The sequence below is a fragment of the Canis lupus genome, chromosome 22 (genome assembly GCF_011100685.1).
Source record: "Canis lupus familiaris isolate Mischka breed German Shepherd chromosome 22, alternate assembly UU_Cfam_GSD_1.0, whole genome shotgun sequence".
In the NCBI taxonomy this organism is placed as follows: domain Eukaryota; kingdom Metazoa; phylum Chordata; class Mammalia; order Carnivora; family Canidae; genus Canis; species Canis lupus.
The window spans coordinates 55,330,437-55,344,786 of record NC_049243.1 but is presented as its reverse complement, the minus strand read 5'-3'; the positions used below and the strand labels follow the sequence as shown (position 1 = coordinate 55,344,786).

Below are 14,350 nucleotides of genomic sequence, written 5' to 3'. Positions count from 1 at the left end.
TTCATTACTTTAAATCTGCCACTATTGTTTTGAAACCTTGCTGGAAAGGATCTACGCAGTGAAGGAATGAATGATCAGACAAATTGTTCAGTTCTAGGTTAAAAAGAAATCACCTTTTTTGACATTTTCATTGGATTAGGTTACTGTCATGTAGACAGAATTTGAAGGTCAGGTTTGTGAATTTGGGGTCCAAGACAAAGGAGTGCAGCATGGCACACATGTTTAGGTCATCTTTGTCACATTCTACCCTACCTGAAGTAATATGCTTTTCAAAATAGTGAAGAATTTAACTCATTATATTTCTAATTAGCTAATCTGGCTATAATGGATTTGTTGGTTTACTGATTACAAATGGAAGTAATTTGTAACATTTTGTTGATGGAAAATCTGCTAGCCTCTCCTACGGTGTGATATTTCCCTTTGCTTAAGTGAGATTTTAAAGATTTAAAATACCGTAATTGTAAAGGATATTCTTCAGGAAGATTAAGAATTCTTCAGTAAGAGAAAAGCAATTGGGAAGTATATGAATTAATGTACAAACTGACCAGATCACGTGAAGGTGAGTTTCTTCGTTGATAGAAGATACTTTTCTTTGCTCAATAATAAAAGCAAAGGGTTCCCCAGTATGTTTGAAACAATCTGCATCAGAGGAGTGGCCATTAAAAGTGCAGCTTCTCACACACCCCCATTCCCACTGTAAAGCCTGATCATCTTGGGGTTGGGCTGAGGAATCTGGGAATCTGCATTTTCATGAAGTTTCCCCAAGGGACCATTATGTCTACTAAAGTTAGAGAACCACGAGTTAACAGTAACTTCCAGCATCTGAGCTGGAGAGCAGTAGTTCAAACAAGGGGTGTTCCTTGTTGAAGGATAACCAGATGTTTGCTGAATTAGCAGTTTTCATCTATCTTTGTGTTTTTGCTTTTGCTTTTGCCTTTTAAAGTAACTTCTGGTTATTTCCAGAAGTGCTGAGAAGTATCTTCAAGCAGATGGGTTTCCCATGAGGTAGCTGCACTGTCATCTTTCCTCTTTTTCTCACTTACCTGTTATACTACCTACCCCATCTTTGGGAAGGACCTCCCTGGCACCCCCAGTCAAGGCAATTCCAGTGTCCAAGGTAAGGGGAAGTGTGTCTGGGCCCCCGTTCTCAGACTACTGATTTCTGGGTGTAATCTCAAGTAGTCTTCAAGTTTCTGAGCCAAACTTAGAGCCTCATTCCTGTTAGTTCTGTGGGTTCAAAGTCCCATCGTCCACCTGAGCAGCTTACAACCTCTCCCTGCCAACCACAAGGGCCTTACAGCTGCCTGGAGGGCCCAGCTTGAAGGAGTAATTATTGCAGCCTCTCCATTTTATCCAACCCCCCCCACATTTTTACAAGTTCTAACCTTTACCCAAATGCCCCATCCCTACTTACAGATCAAAAAAGGCTCTTTTAAAAATTTTTTTTCTTACAAGACTGGAACCCTGTGTATGTTTTTTTATAACAAGTAGATTTTAATGAGTGCCTTAAAAAGAAAGTGAACAACAGGCAATTTTCTTACCTTGACATTAGGGTAATTTTTTCAATCACAAAGAACAAGTAGGGCTCCACATGATTTATTGTAAAAATAATATGGATTGTACAGCAGTAATATCACTCAACATTATCAGTCAAAAGAATAAATGTGCTACAAGGAAGGGAACTTGAATATGCAACTGAGAATAAGAGGAAGCTGCCAAAGGTCCTTCATATAAAATCTGTTAAATATTTACCAACTGGTCCCTCTCCCCACAAAATGAACCCTGATTTGTAGCATTTGCCAATTTCTGTTGTATAAATATTCCCATCATGGTTGATTTAAACTACTAACATGACTTCAATTGGCTTGCAAAATTTCTATATTTAATAATTGGCCCTTTCTAGCTGGTAGGAATACCAATGTGTTTGGAGAAAAAGATACAGAAGTGATGGAGGTAAATGCCCATTTATAACATTCCAGGTAAAGAGACAGTTGGTTTATTGGCTTCTCTCAAAGGCAATGGGGGTCAATGTGGGTGACTTCTCCAGGAAGCCTGGTTAATACAGAGTTCTCAATGGGGCAGTACTGCCTCCTGGAGGATTTCTCTTCTGGGGAAATTTGTGGGAACAGTTTTTGTCACAATAAACTGGGACCATGATGATTGAATAGAGGCCAAAGACATTTGACATTTTGCAAAGATCAGATCCTTATGCAAAAAAAAAAAAAAAAAAAAAAATTATCCTGAGTTTTGTAGATTTCTCATGTTTTACAAGATAATCTTCCAGGTTAAGGAAATGAAAACTTAAAATGATCTGAGCCAAGAAGTTAACTGTTCTAGGTAGTATTTTTGATGAGGCTTTGATATGTATAGTGGATTTTCTAGCAATACATATCTTATGTAAACTGAGGTATGTTTGTATTGCTCGGTCTAAAACTTTATCAGGAGCTATTTGACATTCAAGTTTGGGGTAGCACCAGTACTCGTGGGATCGGAGTCTAAGATAACATACCTGTATGGGGCGGGGGGATTTGTAACTGTTTCAGACACCCTGGTCCTATGTTGAATATAAACATGACACACATTTTTAGGAGTATATATATATGCAAGTATAGAAAATCATGAAATTATTTCAGGATGGAAAAAGAAGCATTATATCATACAGTAGAATTTATATGAGGATTATTACTGACCCCTTTCAGAATGTGCCTGAATTAAAGTCCAAACTTATCCTCCTGATGTCAACTCAAAGACCAGGTGGATCATGCAGCTTAACAGAGAGCAGGAAACTGTGCTCTGTTACAAGTTAAAGTGTGAAAGGTAACCAGAGTTTAGGTGGTCTAAGGTCTTAAATTTCTTGGAATGCTTTGGGACATAGAAATTTAGTATTAAAGCATATTTTGTGTCATAAGAAGGAGCCATGGTCACCACTTATCATAGGGTTACATTAAAAAACAAGATGAGAATAAAATGATTATGTACATGATTATATGATCATTATATAAAATTACTATAACATTAGGAACTGTATGAAAAAATTAAATTTGGTCATGTTAGGTTATATAACTTGTGTAAGTATGTGTATGAGTGCATAAATATATGTATGTGAATTCCTTGAGTATTTGTATCCTTAGCAGTAATAAAGTGGCTGACACAGAGTAGGAACTCAAGGAATGTTTCCTATGTTCATGCACATTAAGAATGAATAATTCTAGAATTGCTGAAAATATTTGGATGCAATAGAGAGTCTAACTAACTGATGCTCTACTGAACAGTGAATGCGACTGTAGGGCAATACTTGTCAAACTTTAATGTGCATGTTAAAATACAGACTATGACCTGGTAGGTCTGAGATGGGGCCAGAGGTTTGCATTTTTACAAAGTTCCTGGCTAATCCCATGTGGCTCCTCTTGGCCCACACTTTATTAGCAAAGCTCAGGGTTTACGAAGGAGCATCTTGGTTGCTCTGCACCTAAAGTCAGGGTTAGTGCTTTAGGGAGAGAAAAATTATAGTAAATGATACTTCACATGATGTGCATATACTCTAGTTTATCTGTTGTGTTGTTAAGAATCATTTGAATTGTTTTCTCCTTATGGTTATTTGTGATCGCAAGGAAAACATTTGTGTAACTGTTCTACACATGTGCAAGAGTTTCTCTAGGTTGTACATATGCATGAGGACTTGCTGGGTTGTAGGATCAGTGAATGTTAATGTCAAATCATATTCCAAGGTGATTGTGCTAAATTCTCCTCCTGTCAACACTGCTGGAGTTGCCTTTGACTCCCATACTCCCAAACTTAATACTGTCAGACTTTGTTAGTTTCGCAAACTAAAGAATATAAAACAGTATCTTGTTATCTTAATTTACATCTCAATGACTACTCAGGAGGTGGAGAATCTTTCCACGTGTTTATAGGATTTCTATGGGATTGTCATATATTATAGAAACTGTTGTTTCAATTATATGTTATAAGTATCTTCTCTTTTTTGTCTTCCATACTTTTTCTGTACTTCTGGTGTACAGAAGTCTTAATTTTTATTTTGAGATCAATTTTTAAAGAGAATGCTTTAAAATGTTTAGCATTAGGAATTAAATTTGCTCTAGGTTTTTCACAGGTACTTTTATATTGTCAAGGACTCTCATTTCTTGGGGTAACATTTTTGTGGTCCTGAATGGATGTGATCAAATACATTTGCTGCATCTACTGAGATGAGTATGTGGCTCTTGTAGGTATAAGTCACCACGTTAAAAATTTTGTTATTTAAACTTCTCTCACTTCCCAGTATAAAATCAGCTTGGTTGTGTGTGTGTGTGTGTGTGTGTGTGTGTGTGTGTTTGATTTCATGACTCAATTTGGTTTTGCTAATACATCATTTAAGAATTTTGCTTTAAAGTTGCTGAGTGAGATTGTTCCAATCTCCTGATCTCCTGCCATGCTCTGTTCTGACTGCTTTGGGATCAATATTATACAAGCCTCAGGGTACACACTGAAGAGCAAATCTTTTTCTATTTTCCGAAGAGTTTATATGAAAGTAGAATAGTATGGAAAAGTCTTATAAAACCATTTGTGCCAAGTGATCGTCTTGTGGAAAGTTTTAAAACTACTCCTGAAAGTCTCTTTTTAATAAATTAGAACTCTTTGGGCTTCCTATTTCTCCTCGAACCTGTTTTGAAAATTGTATCAATAAATCAGAAAATAGACGAGTTATTAGAAAATCTAGGTTCATTCATAATATTCTCTTCTCCTTTTAGTCTCAGAATGTATCTTCCCTTCTTTCATAGAATGGAATGTTTCTGCCTTCTTTATGTCAGTTGCTACCATTTTCACCAGAAGATGGTCTGTTTTATTAGTTTTCTTGAAGAGCCAATTTTTGGTTTTGTCAATTCTGTATTGCATATTTTTTATTCTGCATTATCTCATTTTCTTAAAATGTTTGGATCAATTCTGTTGTATGGTTTCTAACTTGTTAAGAGATCTGTCCTATCATTTCTGTTGTAGTCATTTAAAGTCTAATGTTCTTTGAAATACTATCTTGCTGAACCTTGCAAGTGTTAAAATGTGTTTTGATTGTTGGTTAGAAACACTTTTTCATTTCAATTGTTTCTATCAATTTAGAGGGGTCTCAGGTTTTCCAAACAGAGGAATTTTTAATTTAACTTTTTGTTTTTATTACCTTATGTTTCTTTGTGATCTAAATCCTTTGAAAGTTTTGACTTTGAACTAATATGTGACAATTAAAAATTCCACATATGCTTGAGAAAAATGTGTGTTCTCTTTGTGACCTTCTGGGGAAACTCATTCTGATAAGATTTTTATCTTTTATAGGTTTCCTATGTCTTTACTACTCTTTTTGTCTTCTTGACCCATCAGTTAAGAAAATGAATTATGAATTTACCCCCATCTCTCTACAGTTCTATAAGGTTTTCCTAACCCCTCCCCTTTTAAAAAAATAAAATTGGCTATAGGCATGATGTCTCTACTGGACTTTGAAGGCAAGGGAATAACTGATCACTACCTTATGTCCCAGGGTGGCAGCTGCTGAATGAATAAATGAACGAATGAATGAACGAATGGATGAATGAATGTTCTAGGAAGACTGAGCAGATTTATTAATCCGACTTTCTATACAAAAACGAAATACCATAGTCACCAGAGATAATCCCAAAGACTGTACAGGAATGGATTATGCCCGACAAAGCTTTCTATTAGCTATCGCTTCACAATAGCCAAAGATCTTGTAACATTAGTGAGGGAACTTCCATCAATTCATGTTTCCTATCATCATGGGTTAGGGTTTCAGAGAAAGCAGTGGGAGTTCTAGAATTTGGAGTCATGCCTGTTAGTTAAGTGAAAGGCATTTCACACATTTGCTTTTATCAGTTTATTCATGCTGATAGGTGCTTTTAGAAGGAATTCACAGCTCATGAAAGGCTCTGAATGAAAAGATCCAGGGAACAAAGTCTTCTGTTTATCTATAGAATGTGCCTTAGGATGGATATCAGGAGCCCCACAAACTTCTCTGTGCTTAAATGCATAAATGGAGAAAGAGTAATCAAGATGACTTTTTAATGGAACTTGAGTCCATTAGATTAAATCAGTATTTGGGTCCATACATAGCTTCAAGGCACATTTTTAATACTTAGGTTCATTTTATAGGAAAAGCTAATTATTTAAATCAATTGAGATATGTTTAAAATTTTCAGATGTATTCAAGTTTGATCCAGTTGAAAACCCTTGTAATTCTGAACACGGCTCTTCACAAGTTTCAAATCAGTAACATAACTGCTTGAGAAATGAAAGCTTGACCCCACATTTATCATCCTTAGCATGTGTGCATGAATAATCTTTCAGAACATTCAATATACTGATGCTTTTTCAGAACTTTACATGTTCACTGTTCAGTAGTCACTACCCTATTGATTGGCTATTAGATTCACTTCTTTCAACACCTATGAGTCCCCAGAGCTGTTCATTCTTCTTGCCTGGAAGGAAAAGTTATTTTAAACAGTAACATAAGTTACTCGGAATAGGTATTAAACTCATGCAAATTCTTTGAATGAAGCAGGAAATAGTAAAATGGAGCCGAGAACTGTTTCTCTGATAGTCCTCTCACTCTGGAAAAATACCCACCAGAGTCTCTAGAATTTTTTTCTGAATTTTCATAATGTACTAAAAAATACAAAGGGATGACTGATGTTGAGTTTGTGGAAAATGCTGTTTATCATCTATTCTAATCATATTCCTTTAGGAAGACTGAAATTTTCCATGGAGTCCAAATTTCTTTTGATGGAACATATACCAGTTTGGCTGCTACTTTATGAGCTATGAGTTTCTTATCTGAGATGGTAACTAATTATAATAAATGACAGGCTCCTAATTTTAACATCTTTTTAAACCTCTTAAATTGTTGTCTAAAAAGCAGAATAGAGTTAAGAAAGCCACCTCATTAGAGAAATAGAAACTGTATATATTTTAGAGGCATGGCTTTATTCTTGGATAAGTAATAATCAGATATTTAAGAACTGAGGGGCACCTGGGTGGCTCAGTTGGTTAAGCGGCTGACTCGATTTTTAACTCAGGTTGTGATCTCAGGGTTGTGAGATTGAGCCCCATGTCGGGCTCCATACTGACTGTGGCACCTGCTTGAGATTGTCTCTCCCTCTGCCCCTCCCCTCCACACCCTCACACTCTCCCTGCTCCTGCATATACATTCTGTTTCTCAAAAACAAAAACAAAAACAAACCCCAAAACCAAATACCTAAAATATTTTAGTCAGAATATCCACTATATGTAATAGTTATTTAAAATATATCCTAAAGTATTGGGACACCTGGGTGGCTCAGTGGTTGAGCGTCTGCCTTCAGCTCAGGCCGTGGCCCTGGGGTCCTGGGATTGAGTCCCACATCAGGCTCCCTGCCTGTGTCTCTGCCTCTCTCTGTGTCTCTCATGAATAAATAAATAAGCAAAATCTTTAAAAAATATATATATATATTCTAAAATACTGTAAAAAATAAAATAGTGTAGAATTATGAACACTTCCTAAAAAGTGTTAGGCAAATTTGAAGTTAATTCCACAATAAATCTACATAATACTAGGCTGATTATTTATATTCCTTTTTTTCCTTAGTAGCATCCATTGCTTTTTCATGTGTTCTTTTCCTTATCAAGCAAAAGGTTTTGAAAATTCTGGATATTCAAATTAATTATAAAATTTAACCAAAAATAAGCTTTATTTCACTTAACCTTTAATCTCATTAAAGATTATATTTTGTTTTATGGCGAGGATATATAGATACTTACAATCTAAACAAAAAAATCTACCTGAAGTGACAAAGAATCTATCAAGTTTTGATCTACAAACTTCTGTATGCTTTAAGTTTTCTTCCAGTTTCCATCTGTAGGAATAGTCCTCTTAATTACAATCCCTCCACTTACTTGAATTAAAACAATCACTGGGGGGGGGGGGGTGTCCTGAGGGGTTCAATCAGTTAAGCATGGGCATTCAGCTCAGGTCATGATCTCAGGGTCTTGGGATAGAGCCCCAAGTCTGGCTCCTTGCTCCATGGGGAGCCTGCTTCTCCTTCTCCCTGTGCCTGGCCCCTCACTCATGTGCATGTTCTCTCTTTCTATCTCAAATAAAATCTTAAAAAAAACCCAAAACCTCAAGCTTTACATTTTTTTGTGAACTTGCACTTTAATTTATTATTGAGGTAGTAATTGACATATTAGTTTCAGGTGTACAACATGATATATTTTCATGATCATATATCATGACATGATTAACATAAGCTTTGTTAACATCTATCACTCACTATACATAATTACAAAATTTCTTTCTTATGATGAGAACTTAATATTTCTTAATACATTTCAGATTGGGGTTAAAATTTTTTTCTACTTTAATATATATTTCCTTTAAGTAGCCTTCCATTTAAGTAGACCATAACTTGATACAGCTTTAACCATATTCTCATGTGGTAAAACTCTTCCACTTCATTTCTCATTTTTGTTAATATTGAGCTACTAAACCATCTCTAGAGATTCCTAGTGATCATTACTAATTGTCCCTTCATTTTGGATGTGCTGGAGGTAGATTAGGTTGGGTGACAAAGAACTGTAAGTGCCCTGAGGGCAAGGCCCATAACTCTCCTGATCAGAAAACGGACATAGGAGCACAGTGTCCAGCATACAGTAAGTACTCAAGGATGAATCAACACAACCATGAAGGTAATAGCCAGTAGTCCTTACCTGTTTCTGAATATATTTGACTTGTTAATGCTTGCTTTTTATACATAGATTATATATATATAGTGCTCACAAGTTTTATTACAGGATGGTAGTGATAGCAGCCCATTTTCATCTGCTGTTTCTGTCCCAGAAGAGATGGGGCTCATGGTCCAGCAGCAGAACTGATGAGGGCGGTGAGGTCTGGGACACGGGGGCAGGGATTTAGGGATACAAACTATGTATAGGGACTGGGAGTTACCACACCAAGACCCTCCTGGGCCAGGGTACTGGGCAAGGCAGGCAGCCCTCCCCCTCCCCCGGCCTTACTAATCTTCCATCCAGCAGTTCTTAGAGATGAACACATCACCAACCTCTTTCATGCTAGGTTGGGGATGAGCTGTTCCTGGATCAGGGGGCTCCAGGTGACAGGGTCAATGTGACCCACACACTGCAGGTGATCCTCAATGTCCCTGTGGTCCTAGGTAATGCCACTGGGCATGATGCATGGCTCCTGCATGAACTCAAAGCTGATCTTGCCACACAGGTGGTTAGAAATGTCTCACTTCTTTCTCTCTTATCCACCTGGGAGAAAAGGTCATTCAGGTCTACTAAGTACTTGTCATGATTGGCCTCGATGCAGGCCTGCTGGATGCAGATGTAGCCATCATCCTTATCATCCTCAAGGTTCTGCTGGCATTCTAGCTTGCTCTCCCACTTGGCCACAATGAACGGATCGAGGTAGAAGGGCAGCTCATTCTCCTGGTGGATGCACCACTCCTTAATGCTGTTCCAACGCTGCTTCTTGGTAATGTGCAGAACACTAGGGATATCCTCCCCAAAGCTGAGCCACTCACTGCTCCTTGGCCAGACTGTAGGCTCCCTGCGGATTGGGGATGGTCTCATCATAGCTCTCCATCTCTAGCTGGCGTTATCCCAGGAACAAGTGTGACTTCACAGACTCTTCGTTCAGCTCCGAAACGGCTGGCCATCTGCCAGGGCCTGCTCGTGCTGCTGCATCTCCAGGTAGCACAGTGCCTGCTGGGTGTAGTATGCTGCCACCAGAGGCTTCCAGCTGAGGGTACAGCTGGAGCAGGCCACCATCTCTGGGTACTTGTGGTGCACCAAGAACTGGTTGCCCTCCTCTTGTGCTTCTGCATGCTCAAGCTCTTTTGGGAGCTTCTACTCTCCTCCTTACCCTTCATGGTGGTGCACAACACAGCCTAGGGGCAGCTCCCAGGCTCCACATTCAGCCTGCCCTGCATGCATGATCAGCTTGGCTAGGTCCAGTGATCTGCCCCGTGTGTGTGTGGGTGTGTGTGTGATCTGCCTATATATATAAAATAAGTTTTTTAAAAATTTATTTATTCATGAGAGACAGAGAGAGAGAGAGAGAGAGAGAGAGAGAGAGAGAGGCACAGACACAGGCAGAGGGAGAAGCAGGCTCCATGCAGGGAGCCGATGATGCAGGACTCCATCCCAGGTCTCCAGAATCATGCCCTGGGCCGAAGGCAGCGCTAAACCGCTGAGCCACGTGGGCTGCCCTATATATAATAAGTTTTAAACAAGAAAGCCAGAGTAAATAGACAAACAGAAGAGATTATATCTCAAGGAGGGACAAGAATTTTGATTCCTACTTCTAATAGGAAAATGAAGCCACAGATTAGATCAATGCCTTATTCAGGGTCAGTTGGGGCAGAGCAAGGAGCTGATGGGGGAGTAACTGATGGATAAATAGATTTGTCTGTCCTTCCTGTATTTTTCTCCCAGCGGCACACCTTCCATATGCCTTTCTCTTCATGACCCCCCTAAACCCATAAGGTAACAAGCCTCCTTTTGAGAACTTAGTTTCTGCTGTTGCCTTGAATTTTTACAGACCTCAAAGCCAACACTGCTTAAATGCAGATGTATCGAACGGGGTCTCTTAGGTATAGTGTCGGGGATGGCAGGGCCGCATAGAGGGTAGGTGATTCATGCATCCGGCAGGCTAGCCTCTGGACAGTCTGCCAGGCTCTTCGAGGGCTTCCAGTACCTCCGCCGCAGCATGGAGTTGGCCGAGCTGCTGGATCTGAAGGGCCAGCAGCATGAGACTCTTGGTGACTTGGTGATAACAAGAGTGGGTTGATAACCCTTTTTGAAACTGGTCTGCAGCTCTTTGGTTATGCAGCGAACTCTGGGATCTTAGCAAATCACTGAGAGAAATCCTGTGAGTAAAGAGGATGGATTTTCCTGTCAGTGAGTTCAAATGGGGCATTAGAGTCAAGTATAAATTACTGTTCTTTCGTTTCTTTCCTTTTAAAAAAAAAAAAAAAAAACAGCTATTTTAAAAACAATATTTTTTAAAAAGATTTTATTCATTTATTCATGAGAGACACACACACACAGAGAGGCAGAGAAGCAGGCTCCCTGCAGAGGAGCCCAATGCGGGACTCCTGTTTCGTTTGTAGTGGGGGGATGAGTTATTGCTAATTTTATGTTCTTCATGTATTTTCTTACGCGGCACATCTCCTGCAAAAAGCCTTACTCTGTTTCTGTTTTAGGACCTCCATATCTGCTCTATTAATTGTTATGGTTCCTGAGTCACTAAAGCTTCTTTAGAATCAGACAAAGTCAGGATCTATTGGCATATTTACAAAACTATTCAAACTAAGTTTTCTCTCCCTAATGAAATATTTAGATTGTGATGGTGCTAAATGTATTCTCTTGCTTGGTGCAGACATGAAATATAGCATATTCTTAAAGGGCAGACCTTTGCTAAGTTGACCTTCTCCAAGAGAATCCGTTGATTTTGTTAAGTGGGGTGTGCTTGTTCCAAGTACCTATTTTTTAAATGAGATTTTTAAAGTTTATTTATAATCTCTACACCCACGGTGAGGCTCAAACTCACCACCCCAAGATCAAAAGTTGCATGTTGCATGAACTGAGCCAGCCAGGCACCCCTCCATGTAACTATTCTTTATATATATATAAAGAAAAGCTTTATATAATTGGGCACTTTGGAAGACAACAAAAAAGCTCAGTTGACAATGGATCCATCCTCTGGGATGGGAATTGTGCAAGCTCTAGGATCTATGTCCTTAAGCCTAACCACATAGTCAGCTGAGTGCAGCTATAGTCCTATGGCGGAGCCCACCTGTCCTCCTCCGGGTTGCTGAGCCCTTGGTCTGTTGTGGTTCAGAACTAGCTCTCCCTTTTAGATGATCTTCTATTTGGGGTCTGCTCCATCATTCAAAACTGCCTACTCTTCTCACCATCAAGGCGTTTTGTGATTTCAAAAGTGTTCTCTCGGTTCATCAGAGTTCAATGATTTGTACAGTCATCATTAACTTTAAAGTAAATTGCTTGCCTCCAGGAGGCTCAGACTAATAATAATTCCTGCTCTGGGCACACTGTCCTCTGTCATTCCAGTGATAGGAGGGGTAGCAAAGGGGAGAGCGTAATCCAGGTTGAGTTCAACAATATGAGGATTCCTTCCTCAGAAAGAAATCGTCTACAGTAACACGTCCTGTATATCCTTGCAAAGTAACCCGTCTGGCATTTACCCACTTTCTTTCCCTTTATTTATTCTTACCAGCATAATTTTCAACTTCCAGGGTTCTTTAGGACTAAAATGACAACATATCAAAAAATCAACTAGTTAGAAAACAGTAAAAGCAATAAATCAAATTGTGTATGGGGTTACCGTGAGAACATCGATTTACTGCTGTTTGTCCATGATGCTCTACAAGCAACAATGTAAGTCCACCCGATCAAGGTTTCCACACTTGGCAATTGTCACTCTTACCACTCTTTAAGACAAATAATACTCATTCTTTTTTCTCTTAGGCTTCTAACAGCTCTCATCTGACTGCTACATCAGTCAGAATGTCACAAACTCCCTTTGCAGATGTAATCATTTGCAACTACGCAACTACTTTTTCATGGACAAGTAATTAGGGACTTGATTCTAAGGAATAAAGTCCATGATGGTTTTCAACCCTAGGCACCATCTAACGTGGGCCAGAAAACAGTTGTTTATGTTCACTCCGATTTCCCTCCAGGACGAAAACGCCAGAACGAGGAAGAATGTTCTAATTTCATCACACCCAGGGAATAAAACTTCTAGCCGGGAGTGGTGGGAGAAAAAGAGTATGGTATGTAAGCCTAAAAGCTTCCTATGTACATGACCCCACGATTCAGTAGAACCAGAGAGCAGTTGCTCTGGGAAATTGCTTGACTTGTGGTTCCTATCCACCAGCTGGTCTCACTTAGGCTTTGTATAGGTGGCTTGGGATCTCGATCAGTAGGGATACTATTTGTTTGCAGCTTCAAATCTCTATTGTCTGAAGTGCTTAACAGTTTATAGGTTATTTCAACTGCTCTTCATTTTCTAGAAAAAGTTCTGTGGTTTTCCCTCATTGCTCATTGCCATATACATACACAGGATCATCCTTGTTGCCTAGATGATGTTTGTGTCCAGATGTAGAATGGATGCATTTAAATGTTTCAGGATTTATGTCTTAGAGGAAATCAGGTTATTTTCATTCTTTTCTTAACAGTATGTTCCACTGAAGACACTGAATACTGAACTCCTAAAGAATGGGCTTTTCTTCTTTGTAGTTGGATTGTGTTGCATTTTTTTTTTCCATAGATGTTTGTATGTTTGAATGTGTTCATTCAAAATCTTATCAAAATCTTTCTAAGAGCTACCAAATTAATCAACTTATAAATGTCTTTTTGCAATACATAAAGACAATCTCTAACTAATGGCTATATTTTGAAACTTCAGGGAAGTCCTTTAAAAAAGGTGTTCCTCTAGAAGTTATGTACATGGTGGCCATGGTCATAAACCATGTCTCTAATTCTAAAGGTCCTTGGGATGTTCCTGAATTGTCTTAATAGTACCTTTGGGTAGCATCAGCTATAACAAGGCTTTTGAGGGAAGATCATTTGGGGTTCCAGTGTAAGGCCCCCAGAATGCCTCCATCCAAGCTGCACTCATGCCATGGGTTCAAGAGCCCCCGTTTCTCTTTCTTTCTCTAGGTGGGGACAGAGAAGGGATCTACAATCCAGAAATCACTTGTGCTAGTTTTAAAGGATATGCTTCAGCATGATGGGGTTGGGAGGTGGGGTGAGGCTCCCAAGAGGCCCTAGGACAAGGAAGAGGGAAGAGAAAGTCCTAACATGGGCATTTGTAAACTTGCAAAGCAAAGGGATTTAACTTCTTGGTTTTCTTGGTCAGCATTCTAACGACTCCATTTCCTCCCTCTCCTCCTTCTCTCCTCATGAGTGATCACAGTGCACTGATGTGTTGGGAGATAACTCTCCATGGGCTTCTTGGTCTGGGTGTCCTTTGAGCAAGGCGCTGACTGCCTGTTGTCATGGACTATCTTGTGAAGGGGGAACACCGAGATAGAGCCACATCTCCCTGCAGAGCAAAGGGTAGGCATGCTTACTGCCCAGTATGCTAATGTCTCCCCTGGAGTACTTACAACTTCGTGTGGGAGATTCTGGTTCCTTTCCTGTTAACCCAGCCCACTCATCAGGTGAACATCACCTGGCCCTCTTGACACCTCCTGTGGGTGCTAGGGCTTAGTGAACCAGCATCAGTGGTGATCCTCTGGCTACAGCAATTGCAAGTAAGTAC

At 39.4% G+C, this 14,350-nt stretch overlaps 1 long non-coding RNA gene and 1 pseudogene across 5 annotated transcripts in view; one reads left to right on the top strand and one right to left on the bottom strand.

Annotated features, from left to right (window-relative positions):
- Window positions 1-14,350, top strand: part of LOC111091707 — a 158,702-nt gene that overhangs the window by 52,387 nt on the left and 91,965 nt on the right. Inside the window, exon 1 of one of the 5 annotated variants that reach the window (XR_005376567.1) lies at window positions 13,980-14,342. The exons of the other annotated variants lie outside the window; for them this stretch is intronic. This is a non-coding gene — a long non-coding RNA (uncharacterized LOC111091707). Of the gene's footprint in view, window positions 1-13,979; window positions 14,343-14,350 lie in introns of those variants that run through there. 5 annotated transcript variants of the gene reach the window in all.
- Window positions 9,054-9,867, bottom strand: LOC100688404 (annotated as a pseudogene).